Genomic DNA, 19,762 nt, shown 5'->3' with positions numbered 1-19,762 from the left:
AGCTGCATGTTGGATTCCCGCTGACGACTGCCGAGTCAGCTCCTCAACTTCAGCTCAGGTGAAGAGTGAGTGAGCTCGCGTCGCGGAGCGCTGCCGGTGCGGCTATGGTCCAACACGAATGGTTTCGTACTCGTAGCGTGTGTGTGGTCGGTCCCACTCTGAATTCTATGTTAACCCTTGATGACCATTCCGCGATGTGGTGTTGTCAGAAATTGTGTGGTCGGTAGATCTCCTTCCTACTGACCAGGTAGGTTTCAGCACCTGGAGGCGCCTAAGTGTTGAACAGGAACGTCGACCCCACAATGACCTGCTGCCGGTTTCGGCGCTGGGATTTGATACTGTCTGCACTCCGCGTTGTGGTGTTGTCGGAAGACAGTCTGCTTCTCCATCACAAATGGTAGGTGGCGAACAGTATGAAGACTGTCATCTCATGTACATCTTCCACTGGTTCATAGACTCATCTGGAGTATCTAGGATACAGATTCGGTACAGTATCTTTATCATGGAACGCTGTGAAGGCCATCGATCCCAGCGATTTATTCAATGAGAGCTAGAAATTTCGAGTATTTACAGGGAACTAACACCAGGCTACGACGCGATGCTCGGTTCGTAATGCCCGCATTTGTCATTGTTCTGCCACACTCGCTTAACAGGCTCTTAACTGCTGCGTAGGTTCTCTGATACTAGTTCTTACGAAACAGGTTCAATTTCTTCCGACATCTCTTACGAGCTAACAAACACGCGTTATCTGTCCCGTGGTGTTTCCTGCTAAGTTTGTCCTCTCTCTCTCGGCACGGTGTTGTAACGTGCTGAGGCGTGACCCACTTGTGACATACCGCTAATTTCCTGGTTCTATCTCTGCCTTTGGCGTGAACGCACTATTTTTATAGCAAGGAGAATAAGTTTTAATTGCGATTTTCAACCCCTTACTATTCAGTGCCGTAACAATAGGTGACATCTAACAATGTCAGTATTTCGCCGTTGAGCAAAGAAGTTAATTTGAATTGAACGGAACGCATATGGTCTTAAAAAGGAAGTGTAAGATTACCATCAACAAAACTGAAACAAGGGTGTTGAATTGGAATTTAATTATGACAGATGTTAGTGGAATGAATTATATTAGGAAAAGGAACTCTATATGTAATAGATGGGTTTAGCTATTAGAGCACAAAAATTAACATACACATTGACAGTAGAAGGAATATCATTTTTTGGTATATTTCTGGAGTGTAGAGTTATATGGACGATAGATTGACTGGACAGATCTTGATGCTTAAAGAAATAGATAATTTGGTAATGGAGATAAGTACTTGTTTAATAATAAAAAATTGGAATACCTAGGCTTAACAACAGTAAGAAAGTTCGAGACATGTATGTCGTGCTACCTATGCAGAGATAAAGCAATAAGCACGGAACAGATTAGCGTGAAGAGCTGCATTAGATCATTTTTGGATTGAAGACAGAACAATACTCTTCAGATGCTGGAGGTGTGGCTCGTATCCTCATGACACGCATTTCCTGTTTTCTGGTGTCACGTAAATGGCCGTCAGAAGAGCCCGTCTAGTGAAAGCTAGGTGCGTTCCACACCCTCCTCTTCCACTGCGTCTTTCTTGCGAATGGAAGCGATTGTTACGTATCTTCTGTAGTCGTGAGTATTGTACCTAAGTCATTGCAGCAGCTACTTACTCTTTGTTCCTCATACTACCAATACCTGTGAAATTTTTGAAACGTCCGTAAATCGTTCCTTCTTGTGCAGGTGACCACGAGGGTATCCAGCCTGTCAGCCCACCTTTAGTCTGCATCTTTAGTCTGGCGAAGAGTGGTGGTCGGGTTCGTTTTCCTCTAGCAGGTAGCCGTCAGTATAGCCAACTCGTGTAAATCCTAAGACGTGACATCGAAAAGTTATACCCATTCTTCGGTGCTTCGTGAGCTTTTTATGTCTACATCTTCTCCGCTGAACGTAGAATCAAAAATTTAAAAGATTGAAGCAATGTGAAGCGAATATAAGTAGTGGAGTACAGGGTGGCTATAATTAAACTTTCCCAACTTGATCCACTGTAGACGTAAAATTATTTACAGTATGGGTAGTAAAAATAGGATTTATGTTCAGACTGTGAGCTGCAGAATTTGAGTTGTTGGTAGTGTTAGTGTGAAATGTTACTCGTATATCATCGAGCTAGTCGGGCTCCTAGAACTGATACAAGGTAAGGTCAATTTGTTAGCGAAGCCGTAGGGCCCCAGGGCCGATAGCACGACAGAATCGGGCGGGCCGCCACGGCCGCTCAATGCAAGCCACATGCGTTAGCAAAAGACCTGTCTTGCGTAAAATCCCAAAGTTGGGTTTGGACGGTTGCTACTAGCATGACCTTTGTGCAGAAAGTACTCCAAGGAATGGTGGAGTGACAAACAATCTTAAAGATGGCTAAGCTATAACTCGCTAAGAGTCTATAATGACTTAAGTCAAGTACTAAATGCAAATATCAATATGTCGGCGATTCCAGAAAGGTGAGGAATGTCCAGTGACACACCAGTAATATCAATATCTTTAAAACAACAAAAGTTAATGTTTCACAGTGAATAAACATTAACTCAATGAACCACTGAATTAACAACTTTTATGATAACATTGCACTATCTTTATCATCACTGAAAGCTACGTACCAGTATATATTTTATTCATTGATTTACGACGTCTTTTATACATCTTGTGATCAAAAGTATCCAGACACCCGGCTGACAATGACAAGTTCGAGGCGCCCTCCATCGGTAATACTGGAATTGGCTATTGTGATGGCCCGCCCTTAGCCTTGATGATAGCTTCCACTCTCTCAGGCATACGTTCAGTCAGTTACTGGAAGATTTCCTGGGGAATGTCGGCCCATTTTTTACGGAGCGCTACACTGAGGAGAGGTATCGATGTCGGTCGGTGAGGCCTGGCACGAAGTTGGCGTTCCAAAACACCCCAAAGGTGTTCTATAGGATTCAGGTCAGAATTCTGCGCAGATGAGATTGTCGTGTAACCACTCCGCCACAGGCCGTGGATTATGCTCGATAGTATTGAAAGGTGCAATCGCCATCCCCGAATTGCTCTTCAACTGAGGGTAAGCAAGAAGGTGCTTAAAACATCATTGTAGGCCTGTGCTGTGATGATGCCACGCAAAACAGCAAGGGGTGCAAACCCCTCCATTAAAAAACACAACCACACCATAACACAACCGCCTCGGAATTTTACTGTTGCAACTACACTTTCAGGCAGATGACAGCTTCTACTTATGCAGGCATACCTTCAATCAGGTGCTGGAAGGTTTCTTAGGGAATGGCAGGGAGTGCTACACTGAGGAGAGGTATCGATGTCGGTAGGTGAGGCCTGGCACGAAGTCGGAGTTCTGAAACATCCCAAAGATGTTCTATAGGATTCAGGACAGGACTCTGTGCAGGCCAGGCCATTACAGGGATGTTATTGTCGTGTAACACTCCACCGCAGGCCGTGCTTTATGAACAGGTGCGCGATCATGTTGACGGATACAATCGCCATCCCCGAATTGCTCTTCAATAGGGAAGCAAGAAGGTGCTTAAAACGTCAGTGTACGTCTGTGATGTGATAGTGCAACGCAATACCACAAGGTGTGCAAGCCCCCTCCATGAAAAACACGATCACACCATAACACAACAGCCTCCGAATCTTGCTGTTGTCACTATACACACTGGCAGATGACGATAACCGGGCATCCGCCATACCTACACCCTGTCGTCGGATCGCCACATTGTATACCGCGATTCGTCACTCTACACAACATTTTTCCCCTGTTGAATCGTTCATTGTTTACGATCCTTACACAAATCGAGGCGTCGTTTGGCACTTACCGGCGTGACGTGTGGCTTATGAGCAGCCGCTCGACCACGTATCCCAAGTTTTCTCACCTCCCGCCTAACTGTCATGGTACTAGCAGTGGATCCGGATACATTTTGGAATTCCTGAGTGATGGTCTGGATAGATGTCTGCCTATTACACATTACGACCCTCATCAATTTCCGGCGGTCTCTGTGAGTCAACAGACGAGGTCGGCCTGTATGCTTTTGTGCTGTACGTGTCCCTTCACGTTCCCTCTTCACTATCACATAAATAAATCTTTAAGTAGTTTTTAGCGACAATCTGTTGTCATTTAACGTAAGCGAATTTGCTCAAGAATGCTAGCTGCTTTATTAATGAACAAACCTTTATTCATAAGTATTGTGAGTAATCTTAGGACAACCGAATGGTTCTGATATTTCTTTATTTAAATATTGTTGTAAAATATTAGTTTAGTCCGGGAAGTGGTCAACTTGAATCAAATCATGTCCGTAGAACGTATTTCTGGTGGACGGCCTTCAGTACACTGCAGTGGAACACTATGGGAGTCAAGTGGAGATTGCACTTTTCTAATAAAGAGCTCAAGGGAGCGATTTTGGACACTTTACGTTGAGTTCTTGAAGGTAACGTGCGTGATTCAATGGTAGAGGCGACTGATCCTGGGCGGTGAACGGCCGCTACCAAAACTGAGCTTCTGAAGGGACTTTACATTTCGAGAGGTCTGAATATATTCCCGGATTGTATTCTGATTTTGTCCACTTATATTACTGAAATAGGGAAAGACAGAGTATAAGTTAGTATTCCCCTTATCACGTGTGTTAATCTGCGAATCATCATATTGAACTCTAAACTATTTTGAGCTGAAAAATGTTTCGTTCATTGTGATCACGAAATGGACTTAGTTTGCGCGAGTCTTTGATGTCTTTTTAGTTTGGGGAATTTTCTACCATTCTCGTAACGCTCTTGACGTAACTTTGCTACATTTGATAAGCGTATTTTCTACCTTTATTTAAAGTGAATATCGTAGGATCACTTCCTGTTTATCTGAGATGTCCGTTCTTGAATAAACATCATTCAACATAAGTTTGTGCCCTTTACATAAATTATAGTCGTTGGAATAGAATCCTTGTCATTAAATTATCCATTCAACTTTCATTTTGTATTTATGTGCATTTTATTAATTCGCAATTCTTGCCAATGCGTAAATTATTTTAATGCAGGATCACGGCTATACGTTATTATTTGCAGCGAACCAGCAGCATGGCATGACTATATCGAACTATTATTTTTTAAACTGAGCCGTCCATAGCCCAGGTATCTAACCGCCGGTAATTACACAACTGGTTTACACGTATGGGATGCTGTCTGAAAGAGCGACTACACTCAGGAGTAACCGTTAAGTATCTTCGCAGGTGTCATGACTTGCCGTTAAGCGACGGTGCTGGTACGGCAGTGTAGGCTTCAAACACAAACAGCTGTGTGCATTACAGTTTGCAGCTAGTGAACATGGGTCTGCACAACGTAAGCACGACTTTGCTCGTAAAGCTCTTTCGTCAAAACGATAGCAGCATTGCCGGTGCCCTTTGTGAACATAGACGCATTAAAGGAATACGAAGAGGTCCTCTTCACACACCGGGATCGAGGAACATGATACGGAAGTTTGAATTAACTGGCAATTTGGGAATTGCTCCTGCAAGAGGCCTACGGATAGTAGCACGACAAATTGTTGACTAAGTTACTGTTGCCATGGCTGAGACTCCTGCACGCAATGTGTGACCTTGAAGCAGTGCACGATCTGTGTCACGACAGTTGAACTTTACATGGTCCACTGTTCGAAAAGTTCTGCTAAAAATCGTGAAATGGTATCTCTAGTGCTGTTCCATGCTCTCATGGGTGCAGGTGGTCCTCATGTTTAGCAACGTTTTTAACCTGGAACGTAAACACCGTACGCAATTAACAAATGTTACTTTCTCATGTGGAAATCAAAATATGTTTCTTTCAGCATTATTTCTCTTCCGCATGTCCTTACAAATGTTTCTACAAATTTTAATTTTCTTGCGTTCAGTCGTTTTCCATAATGAAGCTCGCAAGTAGCGGATGTGTAATTACACTAAAGCGCCAAAGAAACTGGTATAGGCATGCATACTGAAATACAGAAATATTTAAACAGGCAGAATACGGTGTGGTGTCGTCCACGCCTGTATAAGACAACAAGGGTCTGGCGCAGTAGTTAGTTAGGTTACTGCTGCTACAATGGCAGGTTATTAAGATTTCAATTGAGTTTGAACTTGGTGTTGTAGTCAGCGCACGAGCGAGGGACACAGCATTTCCGAGGTAGGGATGAACGGAGATTTTCCAGTACAACTATTTCACAAGTGTACCGTGAATATCAGGAATCCGGTAAGACATTAAATCTCTGACATCGCTGCGGCCAGAAAAAGATCGTGCAAGAACGGGACCAACGACGACTGAAGAGAATCTTTCAACGTGACAAAAGTGCAACCCATCCGCAGATTGCTACAGATTTCGATACTGGGCCATCAAGAAGTGTCAGCGTGCGAACCATTCAACGAAACATTAACGATATGGGATTTCCGAGCCGAAAGCCCACTTGTGTACCCTTGACGACTGCACGACACAAATCTTTTGCCTCGCCTGGTCCCGTAAACACCGCTTGGGACTGTTGATAACAAGCAACATATTGCCTGGTTGGACGAGTGTCGTTTCAAATTGTATCTAGCGGATGGACGTGTACGGTTATGGACACAACCTTATGGATCTATGGACCCTCTATGTCTGCAGAGACTGTTCAAGTTCGAGGAGGCTCTGTAATGGTGTGGGGGGTGTGCAGTTGGAGTGAAGTAGGACCCTTGATGTGTCTAGACACACGTAAACATCTTGTACGATCACCTGTATGTCCACTGTGCATTCCGACGGACTTGGGCTATTCCAGCAGTACAATGCGATACCGCACACGTCCAGAATTGCTACGTAGTGGCTCCAGGAACTCTCACATGAGTTTAAACACTTCCGCTGGGCACCAAACTCCCCAGGCACTAACATTATTGAGCATATCTGGGATGCCTTGCAATGAACGTACTGTTCAGAAGAGATCTGTACCCTGTCGTACCCTTACGGATTTATGGACAGCCCTACAGGATTCATGGTGTCAGCTCCCTGCAGCACTACTTCAGACATTAGTTGAGTCCATGCCACGGCGTGTTGCGGCGCTTCTGCGAGCTCGCGGGGGCCCTACACGATATTAGGGAGGTGTACCAGTTTCTTTGGCTCTTCAGTGTATAACCTCTCTGTATCGAGATAGTCTTAAGTAAATCAGTAATTTATCGTAAGACTTTGACGGTAAAACCACTTCAATTATTTTGTAAATAGGCACTTAAACAAAGTTTTCACAAGTAGTAATCTTGCAATGGGCAATCCCGCGTAAAAAATACTAAGAGAAAACTGGGTAGCAAGAACTATACCACAAAAACTGAACCAACGAAATCTGTATCTCATGTCGTTATGTAGGATGTTATTTAAAGGAAATAGAAATCTTAAATCAGGAATAATTAGTATTCCCGCCATCTACAAGCTGCTGTTCTGCTACTTTGTGTCACCAACCTTGACCTTGGTTTGCTGCAGTTTTTAGTCTACGACAGAAATACGTGGGCAAGGGAAAGATAATATGGTGGTTTCCTGTTGCCTTCCGAATTGTAATACGCACGCAGGCACATGTATGAAGGACAAATTAATACAGTTAATCTACTTTGAAACTGTAAAAGACGGAACTGTATAAACGGAACGGAATTTCAGCATACATCCCCACTTTTGTAAGACGATAACAAGTAACTACAAAGAAAATAGACTTAACAAAGGTAGAATACAAAAGTAGTCATATACCTTGTTTTGTAATTGTTGTTTTTATCTATGTTAGTCCACTTTCTCGGTAGCCAAACTGATTCGTTGTAAATCTCTTTTACACTTACGTAATTTATTTTGACAATTATTTTTAAAGAGCTTCTTTTGTTCGCTAGCTTGCAACCTAAGTTTACAATATTAATAATATTACTTTTAGTCTCTGTCCCTTTATTCCCACTTCTACCACTCTAACTTTTAGATTGCTACTTACCTGGTACTATACAAGCAGTTTCCTTGTGGCAGTCTTTTCCATTCTCAGTAGTGGGGCATCTTTCTACACCAGGAAATGGACCACAGGCTTTCGTTATGTTCTGTCTGTTTTCTCTGCTTTTTCCGCTATGTTCGTTTTCTGAAACTACTGGTACTATTGCACCAACTGTGGCTAGAGGTTCATACATGTATACTGCTGCTGCTACTTCTATTACCACTACCTGTATTACTACTACAACTAACAATGACAGTAAGCCCTAACACGAGTACCACTAATTTTTTTACACAAAACTAACTCCGTCCGAACACGCCTTGAAGGCGCAATGGTACAGACCGGCCGCCGTGTTATCCTCAGCCCACAGGCGCTATTGGATGCGGATGTGGAGAGTTATGTGGTCAGCACGACGCACACCTGGCCGTTGTCAGATAGCCTCACAAGGGCTGAGTGCACCCTGATTGCCAGCACCGCTCAACAGATCCGAACGGTCACCCATCCAAATGCTAGGCAAGCGCTTAACTTCGGCGATACGATGAGAACCCATGTTGATACAGTTTCATCTGCAGGTGTTTCCTCTGCACTGTCCAAACAGCTGGCTGTGGAATTTCTAGGCAGCGACTGGCAGAAGACGTTGACTTTTGTAGAATTCTGAGAAACGTATCCTTGACCCGCGGAACCTGTTATGGTATTGGTACTAATATTAGAACTACACTCCTACTACGATTACTGATGGCAATTTTTTGGTCGCTGACTCTCAAAACACTGGTAGGTAGTATATTGTATAGTCTCACTAACCGGTCTCCACATAAAATATTCTACTTGGAATATTTCTCTGTATTTTCGTGTGTGTCTTGCCTTCTTTGTTTCCAAGGTGCCATAGTCAAGTTACAGCACAGCACGTATGGCTGGCAACAAAAACCACTTTGGTCACACACAGCACTGAATGTGCGGGTTTGCATCACAATCAGGCGGGAAACTTGATAAGTATTTCGTGCGATATTTCTTCATGCTCAGCTGAAAAGCCAACCTCTCCGAGAGCACCCTCTCGGTTTTCTGACCTCGAACGTAACTGTTATGTCCTCCAAACATTGAATTCATGCCTGCTGTATCGCGGGTGACTATGGTGCACCAATAGCCATACTAAATTATAGACGTCATGCTTGGAGCGACTCGCAGTTCCTCTATTCCTTTATGTTCTCCTGGATTCACACACTTCATTCTTACTCGATGGCCCTATAAGACGTAGTAGCTCTCTTGCTTAAACATACCAAAGTCTCTTTTTATTTTCTAATCCATCTCACTTATTTAGCCTAGATCCAATATCTAATCCTTGTCCACAGTTTCTCTTCTCGTCCTTTTTGGGACAGCTGGCGGCAGAAATGAGATTGATACGGAACTCGCCAAAGTCATTCCTATTTTTCAGAGACCACTTAATTGAATTTTTTACCTAATTTTTTCCTTTTTTTTTTTTTTGGTCATCAGTCTACTGACTGGTTTGATGCGGCCCGCCAAGAATTCCTTTCCTGTGCTAACCTCTTCATCTCAGAGTAGCACTTGCAACCTACGTCCTCAATTATTTGCTTGACGTATTACAATCTCTGTCTTCCTCTACAGTTTTTGCCCTCTACAGCTCCCTCTAGTACCATGGAAGTCATTCCCTCATGTCTTAGCGGATGTCCTATCATCCTGGCCCTTCTCCTTATCAGTGTTTTCCACATATTCCTTTCCTCTCCGATTCTGCGTGGAACCTCCTCATTCCTTACCTTATCAGTCCACCTAATTTTCAACATTCGTCTATAGCATCATATCTCAATTTTTTCTATAAAAGGTATTAATAGAGGCTATGAGTCATTGGTTACGCACGTGAAGCGAGACGATTCCTTGCTAAGCGTCAGGCAGGTGTGGATTTAGTGAGAAGCAAGACGGACTGCCGTGTGAGAGCCAGGTCGTTGTCACCACACTGGATCGCTTCAGGTGATTGCTGTGTCCCATTATTTAGCATTTTTACTACATGAAAACAGTTTACAAAATTAACTCACTCTCACTCTTTTCATAAGTTACCTAGCTCAGTAAATTTAAAATTTCTTCATACACAGTCACTACCATATATAACTGATAAATTAACCATTTTACATGTAGATGTAGTAAGCATGGGATACATAACCATGATAATAAAATGCAATGTTCACTAAACGTCGAATCTTTGGACAGGGAAAAAAATAATGAAAATTTAGTGTAAAAATTAAATAATGAATTCAGGTACATGCAAATGCTTTCACTCTTGTACACACCCCTGAGTGGTTCTGGTGGAAGTTTATGCACATTTTGTGGCATAACAGAGTAAGAAAGAATATGGTGCTATCACTCACTTCACGAACCACAGGGAAACTGCCAAATTTTGAATGCAGATGCATCTCAATCTGTGCCATATATTGAAGCTATATACAAGTACGGATTAATACAGGACTTCTTGAGTTCCCCTGACAAATATAACTCCGCAAGTAATTAAATATTTAAAGTGCAGCATTATTTAAACACTCCCAGATCAAGATGTGCTCATGGCATATGTCTCTCAAAATATCCTTTTGTAGAATATCCTTGTGTGACGATAATTATTCAAGGAATGATAATAACTGAGAAAAGAGTTACCTATTTTCAACGCATATCTGCTTGTCTGGAATAATTTTAATTGTAGTTTTAAGCACGCATACACATTTACAAAAAAAATGGTTCAAATGGCTCTGAGCACTATGGGACTCAACTGCTGTGGCCATAAGTCCCCTAGAACTTAGAACTACTTAAACCTAACTAACCTAAGGACAGCACACAACACCCAGCCATCACGAGGCAGAGAAAATCCCTGACCCCGCCGGGAATCGAACCCGGGAACCCGGGCGTGGGAAGCGAGAATGCTACCGCACGACCACGAGATGTGGGCACACATTTACAGGCTGACACATCACAGTGAAGCCAATCTCAGCATGAGAGTAGTAAATAAAGGAAATTTTTAAAAGTACATCATTACTGCTTTAGTAATTAATAGTTTAACTTAATCACCACAGTAACTTAGATATACCAACATGTTCCTTTCAGGACACCTATAACTGATAGTAGATGTTGGTTCCTATAGAATCTTTTACGATCTAGAAGTGCATACATATGCATACGGTGCCAACTAACGTTCATTAACGAACACTTGTTGGGACTTAACACATACATATGCACTTTAGTTTCTGGTATCAAGTCCCACACTTTGAAAACTTGTAATCAAGGTCTCCATTTTCCTCGCCTCTTTCACAGAACTTTAGTTGGAACCATACACATCTGTATACACTTTCGTTAACGAACATCAGTGGGGAACACACACATGTGTATGCACTTCGTTTACTACTATTTTGATAAATATTGTACTTGGCCAACAACGTTTCGTTTCTGAATGGGTGGACCCAAAATCAATAACTGACTGAACAAACATCCAGTTTAGCTGCAACTCTGGCTGAGAAATGTATGTGCTATTTGATAGACATTAACTTGCAGACTGTGATGAAACAATCAACAGACAGTCTCAGTCCTGTTTCCAAAAAATTGTGCAACGTGTGGTAGGATACAATTCTCTCATACATTGGTTGGTTTGAGAATGATCTTAGACTGAATATGGTCTCTAACTAAATTAACATAAATTATAGTTTCAACTCTGGCCTTCTGTTTTTGCAGCACAATGTAAAAATAAGTTGCTGCCCACTATACCCACCAGGCTGGAGCTAAGAAAATAAAGTCATAAGTATAAAATATGGAAATAGTCAATAAGTCTGCATAAAAAGAGTAATAAATAATAACTAATGAATGAAACCTGGTAGAAAACTAGGTCTATAATGTACCAATAATGTTAGCAACTTCTCATTTGACAACAGTAACTAAAAATACAAAATAAAGGAAATCACTCTAAACTGACAGCATTGTGTTTTCAAGAAAATTCACTTTCCATTAACTGCTTTGCAATAATCACATGGGTTAACAGTTACCATAACACTAGTTAGTTATCACTGCAGGTGATAACGACACTGATAAGGAGTCCCAGTATCAGGTTCCACACTTGGACTACTTATAATCAAGGTCTCCATTCTCTTCATCTCCGTCACAGAATCACCAACATATGAATGTGGTACTTTGAAGGTCATCCAGGGCAGCAACTAATCCTTTCCCCATCTCTCTCCTTCTCTCTCTCCCCTCCCCTACCTCAGAACCAATGTGATTCAAGCACCTCTTCCCACATTCATGTTTTAGAACTGGGTGGCTTCAGTTTGAAGTTCTGAAGCATAGAGGGAGTACCAACATGTTGTCTATTAATTAGTTAATAATTAATGTTATTGAACTACATTACATCATATCACTCAAGGTCTATTTGTTAATAACAACTTTAATGTTGCATGGTTTTCATCATTTGAGGAACCAGCAAATGCCATACAAGGGCAGATACGTAAGTACCCTCATTTTTCCATACTTTTGAAAATTCTATGTATTTTTGTAGTTTTCATATTCCACATATTTTTCACAATTTTACCTTATTTTTCACAATTTTTCGTACTTTTCCAAAATTTTACATATTTTGTGTAATAACACGAGTTCAATCACATTGCTCTCGATGTGACATCAGTATCGTGTCACGTTTCGTTGTGTTACAACATCATGCCAGTAGCAGTAGCACACGATGCTTTCACAGTGCAGGATGACTCCAAATGTGTTCAGATTATTTTCATTACTTAACCACCACTACATTGGTAGCGTGTGTGTTAGATGTCATATTGTATATATTATAAGCAATCACATTGCTAGAAGTAATGCTGCCATGACATAGCAATGACTTCAAAGGAAGTATTATGAGCTCTGTAGTTTTACCAATTTCCAGCCAAAGATAATATATGTACAAAAAAATACCACACTGCAACAGAAAACCACTGGTAAGGAAACATTAATTTACTAGAATGTGTGATATCGAAGTTTATGTTAAGACCAGCACATTGTTGGAAATAATGGCGTCATCGTAAACGTATGACTCCATAGAACAATTTTGAGGTTTTACAAATTCCCAATGCCACATACTGCGTGTAGAAGAATTAGCACAGTGTTACTAAATACATTGAGAGAATAATGTCGCTTCTAAATTTCATTCCTGTGAGTTATATGAGATTTGCAACATGTTAGTCCACACATGCATCTAGGAGAATTTTGTGTCCATCACCTTGGTAAAGGTAGTAGTGTGGTGGGAACATCTAGCAGAAATACCACAGTGCAATACATAAATCCGTCGTAAGTCAGCCCTACACTATCTCCGTGTGTTAAAACAACTTCTTTCTCACATTGGTAGAAATAATGATGTCACACCATACTCCCATAAATACGAACAATATTTATGACACCAGTTTTTGATATCACAGCAAAATTATGAGGTTTACAGATTTCCAAGACCATAAATTGAAGATGTCTGTAAATATAGTATGTATAAAGAAGGCATACTGCTACAAATACACACCTAGATTATGAGGAACTCGCCTATGCATTCGCCAGATAATTCAGATTGAGTGCACCAAGCCTCAAGCAGCCAGAGCCACCCCCAAATCACTGGCAGCAACTAAGAGAGGTCCACTTCTGCAGTCAACACTGAGCCAGATGATCTCCCTTGAATTGTAGAGATAAATGCATTATTTAAACAATATTTGTGTGTAATCACTGCGTCTATGCGCTATCAGGTGAGCTGTGGGTAGAGAAACGACAAGCAAAATGTGTGGGCTTTGTTTGTGTGCATAGTGCTACTCTGCAAAACAAATGTGCGTACTTAGTGGTGTGTATTCATTATTATTAAAGTATCAGTCCTGATATCTATAAACAAAATATGAGATGCCACTCCCAAGCCCAACAACTGTAAGAAACAAGGTGACATGAAGATTCATCATAATGTATGGACGACTTTGACACCATTTAAAGTAGACTTTATATGTGCATCTGGATAAAATAAAACGTACAGTCTACACTTAAAGTCAGCAAACCAACATTTACGAAACCTCTGTAGTCGTAAACGTTTCAGAACAGATTATTTACATGAGCACAAGGACAGCACAAGTTTCCATAATCGTATTCAACACTAAGTGATTCAGATTGTATACATATAGATAATACTTCGCATTACATCCCCACAGAACAAACACAGTTTAGTCGATGATAAAATTCAGTAGGTAAAAGACATCTTGTTAAAGACTAAAAATAGCAGATAGCAGGACATTAAGTTAGGCTGTCTAATTGTGGATATAATTACGCTCTCTCTCTCTCTCTCTCTCTCTCTCTCTCTCTCTCTCTGTGTGTGTGTGTGTGTGTGTGTGTGTGTGTGTGTGTGTGTGTGTGTGTGCTGCAATGTGGATACCCCAGAGCAAGGGGTAAGGTGGCTGTGACTTTTTTTCTGTATACATGGTTTTCTCAATGGGCATACTAACACAGAAAATCCACATTAAATACACAGAGGACGACATAATATCAAGAGTTTGATTGCTTATTTAAATAATAATAATTATTTATGATGGTAAAATATGAAATATTTAAACCATAGGATGGCGACAGGAGCTGGCAGGCTGGCAGATGGAGCAAATGAACGACGCTGATGCATCAGCAGTGCCAGGCATAACATTACACACTTTGACGATGAGACATGGGTAGTACCAATGCTGACTGCATATTCGGCTGTGTCCCTCCAACATGTGTTTCTCTCCTGGAAAACACTCACTATCATACATGTCGAAAGCAGTAAATGTCCCACAGAAAGAATAATCGAAAAAAATTGTAAAATGTTGGATACGCGGTTTTAAAACGTCAACGGCAAGAAATAGAATTAGGTGATACTCTACATCATAAAGTTAAAATTTTTGTACCTGTGATCAGCAAACAACCCGTAATTTCATCCATAGTAATGTCAATATGCGACCCATGGCGAAAGATTTTCAGTTATGGGATCATACCACTTTCCATTGCATCTAAATATTTCTACAATTCCAAATATCTGTGACCTGCAAGTCGCATGTATTTGGAGGGGGGAGGGGGAACAATACACAATTCAGAATAAATTGACATTACCGTTGCCTCACGCACACAAAACTAGTGGGAGTACAACAGTTTTGCCTAGTCACCATGACTCTCTAGAATGAAACACTTTTCCACTGTTAAAACAAATGTGGTTCCAATTCCTCTCTTTTACAGGCAATCTCTACGAACTACTTCATCTGTGTGATGTCATGTCTCCCCCTTCTTTGCTCTACGTTTTGAACAAGCCCCATATATTCTTCCAAGGTGTCTGTGACGTCTCTCAACTCGTATCATTGATCTCTCAGTCACTTTTTAGAAGAAGATGATGCCGTGATTGTAATTGTTCGCTCTTCCTTGCCAAAAATTTGTAGCTCTCTAGAAAATTATTCAGGATATATTGAGACACTTTGATCAAATGCTTATGTCACAAAAAGTTTTCGATATATATATATATATATATATATATATATATATATATATATATATATATATATATACGTGTACTGTATTACCATTTCGTATCCATACTTTACAATATCTTTGAAATTGCTGCCATTTTCCACACTTTTCTATATTCTACTGTGGTTTTCATTATCTTTCATATTCTATATATAAATATACAAGGTTATATATCCTATTGCCGCAGTGGTAACATCGGTTCCCGTCAGTTCACCGAAGTTGAGCCCTCTCTCCGGTCTCGTAAATTGACATACGGGTGCGAGAGTGGTGTGCTGACCACACGTCCCTCTATATCCACATCCAGTGACACCTGTAGGCTGAGGATGAGACGGCAGTCGGTCATTGCCGCCAGGGTCTTTCGATGCCTGTACGGACGGAGTTTACTTTAGTTTAGTTTTATATATTCTCTTATTTCTTACATTATCAGGTGCGGATTGCTATATTCTTACCATCCAACTCTGATACAGTATCCAAATCCAGTCATCGTATTTACAATGGATAACTTTTCCAAATGTTTAGACACATAATACAAAGCGCCAAAGCCAAAGCTTAAAGACGTATTTTTACATGGATTGCTGTAAGGGTTGTGTGTTGACGTTATTCTGTTGTAAAGAGACCCAATAATAGCGCAGTTCTGCTGTTCTGTTTGTCAGCTTCCAGCAGGGGCCACTCCACACCCTCACCACATCAGGGGCAGTGTTGTTGGCAAAGGCGGAAGAGCGGGAGCAGCGGTGGTGTCTGCGGCGTCAGCAGTGCTGGCCAGCTGTGGTTGGATTCCATTTCCAGATGCTGCACCACGTCATACATGGATGGCTCCACACCGAACTTTATCCAAGAATGTTTGCATACATAGAACCACCCCAAACATCATCCTAAACTTTGTGCAGGTGGGCCCGCTATGTACAGTCTTCCTGCACGTAGCACATGGGATCAGTGGATCCACAACCAACAAACATCATGAAATTGTTGCCCAGATTGATCCATCCCAAACATTAGTCTGGAATTAGTGCTGGTTGATTTGCCCAAAGCGATGTTCCCACAAGTAGCACACTGTGTATTTGCACCAAATAAAATTCCCAAACATAGTGCACTGTGGATACATCACAAACAATATACCATACCTAATGTGGGTTGATCCATCTTTTGTACTCTATTCTGAACCCTTCCTGGGACACTGTCGTTGCTGTCACTACTTGCCGCCCCCATTGTCGTCATACAGAAAATCTGTAATTATACGTAGATTTTTTGTAATATAAGAACTAGTTCAAAGGGCCTGAAGATATTTCTGATACTTTCCTGGAAAGCTACAAGATTGTATCAAGGAACAGAGAACTATTAGAATCACAGAATAATCTTCAGGCAAAAAATAACTTAGACATCTGCACTGAAGGTTGAGAGAGCTCACAGACACATTTAAAAAAATGTTTGGGGCTTTTTAAACATACGAAGGGAGGGAGGGAGAGACATGGCAACACTCAAGCACTTAGAAACAGAAAAAGTATCTACAGATGGAGCTATCGGTAGAGGGGAACTGTTAAAACTTGATATAAGGGAGGTGCTGACACCACAATTTTTTTCACAGTGGACGAACGTTGCATTCTAGAGAGACATAGTCACTAGACGAAACGGTCTATACCCACTACTTCTGTGTGTGTGGGACAGCAGTAATGTTACTTTATTCTGATTTTTATGATGTTCTCTCCTAACGCATGCATGTTGCAAGTGGTATGTATTTGGAATTGTAGAAATATTTGGATACAACGTAAAGTGGTATGATACCAGATCTGAAAAGCGATACCCATGGAACCCATATTGACGTTACTATAGATGAAATCACTGGAAGTTTGCTGATCACCAAAAATTTTATCTACATGTCGCAGAATATCATCAAATAGTATTTTTCGACATTGTCTTTTTAAAACCAAGTATAGAATATTTTAGCATTTTTTTCTATTGCTCTTTCTGGCTGTATCAGTTGTGATACATTTACTGCTTTCCACATATACGATATTGTGTGTTTTCGAGGAGAGAACCACATGTTGGAGGGAGACAGCCGAATATGCAGTCATCATTGGTACTGCACATATCTCATGGTCACGGTGAGTAATGTTATGCCTGGCACGGCTTATGCATGAGGGTCGTTCATTTCCTTCATCTGCCAGCTGTAAGTTCCTGTTGCCATCTTGTGGTTTTAATGTTTAACATTTTAGCGCTATACATTTTCGTTATTTCAATAAACGAGTACACTCTTGATATCATGTAGACCTGTGTGACTATAAAATAGTTTTCCTCTTTTAGTATGAATTTTGAGTAACACCATTTTGACGAGCTTCTCATCAGGCCGTGAAGTGCCAGAGGATCACTACTGGCCATTGTCTCATTCTCTACCAGGCCACGTGATGCATGATATGGAGGGGCATGTGGTCAGCACATTACTGTTCCATCAATACTACAGTCTTTTGAGACCATGGAATCGCTACAATTGGGCCAAGTATAGCTCCTCAGTAGGCATAACGAGGCTGAATGTACTCCACAGCAGTTCTATGACCAAGTAAAAATCATTAGCAGTGGTGGGAATCGAACGCAGGTCCTCCACATTGGAACCTTCTATGGTGACCCCTCAGCTATGGAGGCAGACTGCCTAACGAAATTCATACACAAAAAAATCACTTTCGTTCTACCACTAGCCCTGGGGTACCCATGTGTCAACACAGACAGACAGACACACACACACACACACACACACACACACACACACACACACACACACACACAATAGTGTGTTCATGTCCACATTATGACCTGAAGTGCTGCCGTCTTGAGTCTTTACCCAGATATATGAGTCAGGGACTAAACTGTGTCTGCCTTGTGGCGGTGTAATGCGAAATATTATGTAGGTGACCTAATGTTAATTATTTAACATGAATACCGATTATGCAAACTTGTGCTGTTTATGTGCTATTATATAATAACGTATTCTGAGCTGTTTACTGCTTGCTACAGCGTGTGCAGAAGTGCTTGAGCGAGTCTAAATTGCGTGCATTGTTTTTTTCGAAATTCACGTCTAAACTCTGCTGAATTCGATATCAAAGTTTCCCATTTATTATGATGATCCTCCATTCTTGAATAACATTACCACATTCTTCCTTACGGTTGTTAGGTTCGGAGCAAGATTTTTGCGTTTTTCAAGTGCAGTGGTGCTGATATTTTAATAATAATAAATATACACCGCCAAGTATGCTGTTTTGTTGTGCACTATGCACTATTCATACTAACAAAACAAGCATATTACTTGTCATTATTGCATGTACACCCCATACTATGACCCTGGGGTACCCACGCACGATCGTCTGATCAACTTCCATTTAAAGAAAAGTGAGGAATCTGTGAGCTTCTATTTCTCAGTGCAGATATTTGTAATGCACTTCTGAAATAACCTACACATACGCCTAACTGTCACCATGGCAAGTAGTTGAACAGATCTCACACATTTTCATCTTTGTGGAAACGTCGAAGCAGCTGACACTGATACTTGTTTGCGCTAATCTACCTCCAAAATCAAACAGAACAGACCTGGACGAGACTCAGCACCAGACTATGGAATAAACATTCGAGATATAGCACCTCGTGGTTCGAAAAACCGTGAACGATTCCCGTTGAGTGATAGCCGAAACTCCAGAGATACAAAATGCATCACTGAAGACACAAAGAAACGACCCGAAAAACTTATTTCGGCCAATCGAAGGCGACTGTACCACAAACACACGAAGCTTTACAAAGACAACTCACGATTGACGAGAATAAAAAATGTTGAGAGAGGAAATGAAATTATAATTGAGCAGGCATTTCATCATCCGCTCCAGTTATTTGGAAGAGATTTGCGATGTTCTCTGGAAACATCATACCATAGTTTTAACCCTCGCTATACCATAGGTGAGTACTTCATGCACACCTTGTGAAGGTGTTGTAATATAGTCAGTTACTATACACTTTAAAATTTTGAAAAATGTATTCATTGTTTCTCATGAATTCTACCATATTCTGTATTATGCTTTAAATTTTTCAGATAAACTGAAACAAAAAAATTAAGTCGCAGTAGTAGATTTCACTTTCTCCAGTAAATGTCATATTCAGTATTTCCAGATTCAGCGCCTTACATACACATCAATATCTCTTTAAGAAGCATATTAAGTGTGACAGCAAACAACAATGAACGAAATCTGCATTTTTAAAATTATTTTGTGGTGGTCATAGCATAC

The sequence above is a fragment of the Schistocerca serialis genome, chromosome 3 (assembly GCF_023864345.2).
Source record: "Schistocerca serialis cubense isolate TAMUIC-IGC-003099 chromosome 3, iqSchSeri2.2, whole genome shotgun sequence".
Lineage (NCBI taxonomy): Eukaryota > Metazoa > Arthropoda > Insecta > Orthoptera > Acrididae > Schistocerca > Schistocerca serialis.
This window is presented reverse-complemented; position numbering follows the sequence as displayed.